Below are 6,039 nucleotides of genomic sequence, written 5' to 3' on the forward strand. Positions count from 1 at the left end.
TCATATATGGACCACAAGGCCAGTCTGCTAACCCGGACTGCTTCATATATGACTGCAAGTTCAGGTGAGGAGACCTGTGACCAGTCCGGGCAATGTACGTCATATATGGACCACAAGGCCAGTCTCCTAATCCGGACTGCTTCATATATGACTGTAAGGTCAGGTGAGGAGACCTGTGACCAGTCCGGGCAATGTACATCATATATGGACCACAAGGCCAGTCTCCTAACCCGGACTGCTTCATATATGACTGCAAGTTCAGGTGAGGAGACCTGTGACCAGTCCGGGCAATGTACGTGATATATGGACCACAAGGCCAGTCTCCTAACCCGGACTGCTTCATATATGACTGTAAGGTCAGGTGAGGAGACCTGTGACCAGTCTGGGCAATGTACGTCAAATATGGACCACAAGGCCAGTCTCCTAACCCGGTCTGCTTTATATATGACTGTAAGGTCAGGTGAGGAGACCTGTGACCAGTCCGGGCAATGTACGTCATATATGGACCACAAGGCCAGTCTCCTAACCCGGACTGCTTCATATATGACTGCAAGTTCAGGTGAGGAGACCTGTGACCAGTCCGGGCAATGTACGTCATATATGGACCACAAGGCCAGTCTCTTAACCCGGACTGCTTCATATATGACTGCAAGTTCAGATGAGGAGACTTGTGACCAGTCCGGGCAATGTACGTCATATATGGACCACAAGGCCAGTCTCCTAATCCGGACTGCTTCATATATGACTGTAAGGTCAGGTGAGGAGACCTGTGACCAGTCCGGGCAATGTACATCATATATGGACCACAAGGCCAGTCTCCTAACCCGGACTGCTTCATATATGACTGCAAGTTCAGGTGAGGAGACCTGTGACCAGTCCGGGCAATGTACGTCATATATGGACCACAAGGCCAGTCTCCTAATCCGGACTGCTTCATATATGACTGTAAGGTCAGGTGAGGAGACCTGTGACCAGTCCGGGCAATGTACGTGATATATGGACCACAAGGCCAGTCTCCTAACCCGGACTGCTTCATATATGACTGTAAGGTCAGGTGAGGAGACCTGTGACCAGTCCGGGCAATGTACGTCAAATATGGACCACAAGGCCAGTCTCCTAACCCGGTCTGCTTCATATATGACTGTAAGGTCAGGTGAGGAGACCTGTGACCAGTCCGGGCAATGTACGTCATATATGGACCACAAGGCCAGTCTCCTAACCCGGACTGCTTCATATATGACTGCAAGTTCAGGTGAGGAGACCTGTGACCAGTCCGGGCAATGTACGTCATATATGGACCACAAGGCCAGTCTCCTAACCCGGACTGCTTCATATATGACTGCAAGTTCAGGTGAGGAGACCTGTGACCAGTCCGGGCAATGTACGTCATATATGGACCACAAGGCCAGTCTCCTAATCCGGACTGCTTCATATATGACTGTAAGGTCAGGTGAGGAGACCTGTGACCAGTCCGGGCAATGTACATCATATATGGACCACAAGGCCAGTCTCCTAACCCGGACTGCTTCATATATGACTGCAAGTTCAGGTGAGGAGACCTGTGACCAGTCCGGGCAATGTACGTGATATATGGACCACAAGGCCAGTCTCCTAACCCGGACTGCTTCATATATGACTGTAAGGTCAGGTGAGGAGACCTGTGACCAGTCTGGGCAATGTACGTCAAATATGGACCACAAGGCCAGTCTCCTAACCCGGTCTGCTTTATATATGACTGTAAGGTCAGGTGAGGAGACCTGTGACCAGTCCGGGCAATGTACGTCATATATGGACCACAAGGCCAGTCTCCTAACCCGGACTGCTTCATATATGACTGCAAGTTCAGGTGAGGAGACCTGTGACCAGTCCGGGCAATGTACGTCATATATGGACCACAAGGCCAGTCTCTTAACCCGGACTGCTTCATATATGACTGCAAGTTCAGATGAGGAGACTTGTGACCAGTCCGGGCAATGTACGTCATATATGGACCACAAGGCCAGTCTCCTAATCCGGACTGCTTCATATATGACTGTAAGGTCAGGTGAGGAGACCTGTGACCAGTCCGGGCAATGTACATCATATATGGACCACAAGGCCAGTCTCCTAACCCGGACTGCTTCATATATGACTGCAAGTTCAGGTGAGGAGACCTGTGACCAGTCCGGGCAATGTACGTCATATATGGACCACAAGGCCAGTCTCCTAATCCGGACTGCTTCATATATGACTGTAAGGTCAGGTGAGGAGACCTGTGACCAGTCCGGGCAATGTACGTGATATATGGACCACAAGGCCAGTCTCCTAACCCGGACTGCTTCATATATGACTGTAAGGTCAGGTGAGGAGACCTGTGACCAGTCCGGGCAATGTACGTCAAATATGGACCACAAGGCCAGTCTCCTAACCCGGTCTGCTTCATATATGACTGTAAGGTCAGGTGAGGAGACCTGTGACCAGTCCGGGCAATGTACGTCATATATGGACCACAAGGCCAGTCTCCTAACCCGGACTGCTTCATATATGACTGCAAGTTCAGGTGAGGAGACCTGTGACCAGTCCGGGCAATGTACGTCATATATGGACCACAAGGCCAGTCTCCTAACCCGGACTGCTTCATATATGACTGCAAGTTCAGGTGAGGAGACCTGTGACCAGTCCAGGCAATGTACGTCATATATGGACCACAAGGCCAGTCTCCTAATCCGGACTGCTTCATATATGACTGTAAGGTCAGGTGAGGAGACCTGTGACCAGTCCAGGCAATTTACGTCAAATATGGACCACAAGGCCAGTCTCCTAACCCGGTCTGCTTCATATATGACTGTAAGGTCAGGTGAGGAGACCTGTGACCAGTCCGGGCAATGTACGTCATATATGGACCACAAGGCCAGTCTCCTAACCCGGACTGCTTCATATATGACTGCAAGTTCAGGTGAGGAGACCTGTGACCAGTCCGGGCAATGTACATCATATATGGACCACAAGGCCAGTCTCCTAATCTGGACTGCTTCATATGTGGCTGTAAATTCACGGCAGGAGACCTGCGTCCAGTCCGGGCAACGTACTTTGTATATGGACCACAAGGCCAGTCTCCTAATCTGGACTGATTCATATGTGGCTGTAAATTCACGGCAGGAGACCTGCGTCCAGTCTGGGCAACGTACTTTGTGTATGAACCACAAGGCCAGTTTCCTAATCCGGACGGCTTCATATGTGGCTGTAAGTTCATGGCAGGAGACCTGCGACCAGTCCAGGCAATGTATTTGTTTATGGACGATGATTTATGCTACTGTAAACCCAGCCTAAAGCTTAGGTTCTTACGGCACCTGTCCGGCAGCTGATGACGACATGGCCAATGGACCGGTCATGCAAATTGATCCACGCCAACTGTAGTTTCCAGACTGCACATGTTATGTACCCCTTCTGGACTGGGCAGTTCAGTGCATCTTCCCACCTACACGTTTTCCATCCTGCTACACCCTCCTCTTCTTTGATCAACAAGTCTGACTTTACATGAGCCAGAGAAGGACATTGATAGGTGGAAAAGTGCACTTAAAGGGTTATTCCCATCTCCAAGATCCTATCCTAATATGTAGTAGGTGTAATATTAATAATGTTACCAAATAAGTTCAATTAGAAATGTATAATTTTTCTGATTGGCTATGTCCATTTCCTCATGTGCAGGCATTGCAGGACCTTAGGTATCCATGGTTACGTCCACTGATAAAGTGACAGCTAGTTCCTAGTGGTTGTAACCATGGATACCTAAGGCCCTGCAATGCCTGCACATGAGGAAATGGACACAGCCAATCAGAAAAATTATACTACATTTCTAATTGGACTTATTTGGTAATATTATTAATATTACACCTACTACATATTAGGATAGGATCTTGGAGATGGGAATACCCCTTTAATTGTTTTGCCATGCCAAGGCTGCACCAAGCGCCTGTGTTAGGCTTAAACAGTCATTTTGTGCTGACAGCATCCCTGTAAAGTGTATCTGTCAGCATTCCTGAATGCTAGTTAACAAAATTTTATCAGTATAGAAAAAAGCAGCAATGGAATGTAACATAAAACTAAATTTCCAGTTGAAATAATTTTTTTTTTTAAATGGACAAAAAAGTTCTCCGTACAACTTTTTTTGGCAACAGATTGCTGCTTCACATGTGAACATAGCCTTGCACAATTATTTCACTACGTTGGGCCTTACTCAGACACCAGTGTTGCACATACGTGTTCCATCACATATCCATTACAGTCTATGGGGCTGTACACTTTTCCATGTTTTTTTCATGGACCATGTGTCCGTGCAAACCTCACAGAGATATGTGTTTTTTTTTTCCAGTATCACAGATGAAAATTGCTAATACAAGTCTATTTGTCCGTGAACAACACTTACATCACATGGATGGCAACATTTAGGTGGTAAAAATACATTTTTTTCATTCCTGTAATGTCACTTTGCATTAATTCCTGAAAAGCACCTAAAGGGTTAATAAGCTACCTGAAAGCCATTTTGAATACATTGAGGGGTACTGTTTTTAAATGGTATCACTTTTTGGGATTTCCAATATATAGGACCCCCAAAATCATTTTAAAACTGAATAGGTCCAGAAAAAAATAAGTTTTGTAAATTTCCTTAAAAAAAATGAAAAATTACTGCTACATTTTTAAACCTTCTAAAATCTTAACAAAATAAAACAACATATTACAAATGGTGCTGATGTAAAGCAGACATGAGGGAAATGTTATTTATTAAAGGGGTTTTCCCACGAGCATAAGTTCATTTTAAAAATTGGTTGTGTCTGACCTTGTGTGGATCATACCACAGATCCTGGGCCGGGGAGGAAGCAAAAGACAATACAGACATTACAGCCTGGGATTGCAAAGGATTCATTTTGTGAGGTAAAATATTGTTTAAAAATAGGCAGTGAAATGATTTACCTCACAAAATGAATCCTCTGTGATCCTCTGCTGTTATGTCTGTATTGTCTTTTGCTTCCTCCCCCGCCCAGGATCTGTGGCATGATCCGTACACGGTCAGACACAACCAATTTTTACAATTAACTTATGTTCATGGGAAAACCCCTTTAATGTTTTTGTGTGGTATGACTGTCTGGATTAAAGAGATAATCATTCAAAGTTTGAAAATTGCAAATGTTTTTAAATGTTTGTCAAATTTCTGATATTTTTAACCCCTTAAGGACCAGAGCTTTTTCCGTTTTTGCTTTTTCGTTTTTTGCTCCCCTTGTTCCCAGAGCCATAGCGTTTTTATTTTTTGGTCAATATGGCCATGTGAGGGCTTATTTTTTGCAGGACGAGTTGTACTTTTCAACGCCATTACTAGTTTTACCATATCGTGTACGGGAAAACGGGAAAAAAAATCCAAGTGCGGTAAAATTGCAAAAAAAGTGCAATACCACAGTTGTTTTTTATTTATTTTTTTACCACATTCACTGAATGCTAAAACTGACTTGCCATTCTTATTCTCCAGGTCATTACGAGTTCGTAGACACCAAACATGTATAGGTTCATTTATATTTAAGTGGTGAAAAAAAATTCCAAAATTTGGTACAAAAAAAAAAAAATAGCGCCATTTTCCGAGACCTGTAGCGTCTCCATTTTTCGTGATCTGGGGCTGGGTGAGGGCTTATTTTTTGCGCGCCAGGCTGACGTTTTTATTGATAACATTTTGGGGTAGATCCGATGTTTTGATCGCCCGTTATTGCATTTTATTGCAATTTTGTGGCGACAATAAAATGTAATTCTGGCGTTTAGAATTTTTTTCTCGTTACGCCGTTTACCAATCAGATTAATTCTTTTTTTACATTGATAGATCGGGCGATTCTGAACGCGGCGATACCAAATATGTCTATGTAGGTTTTTTTTTTATTATTTTATTTTGAATGGGGCGAAAGGGGGGTGATTTAAACTTTTATATTTTTTTAATTTTTTTATATTTTTAAAAACTTTTTTTTTTTTCACTTTTTGCTTGCTTCTATAGTCTCCATAGGAGACTAGAAGCAGCAACTG

This window comes from Phyllobates terribilis, unplaced genomic scaffold, assembly GCF_046119375.1.
Source record: "Phyllobates terribilis strain yellow unplaced genomic scaffold, ASM4611937v1 Scaffold_2__4_contigs__length_985480577, whole genome shotgun sequence".
Lineage (NCBI taxonomy): Eukaryota > Metazoa > Chordata > Amphibia > Anura > Dendrobatidae > Phyllobates > Phyllobates terribilis.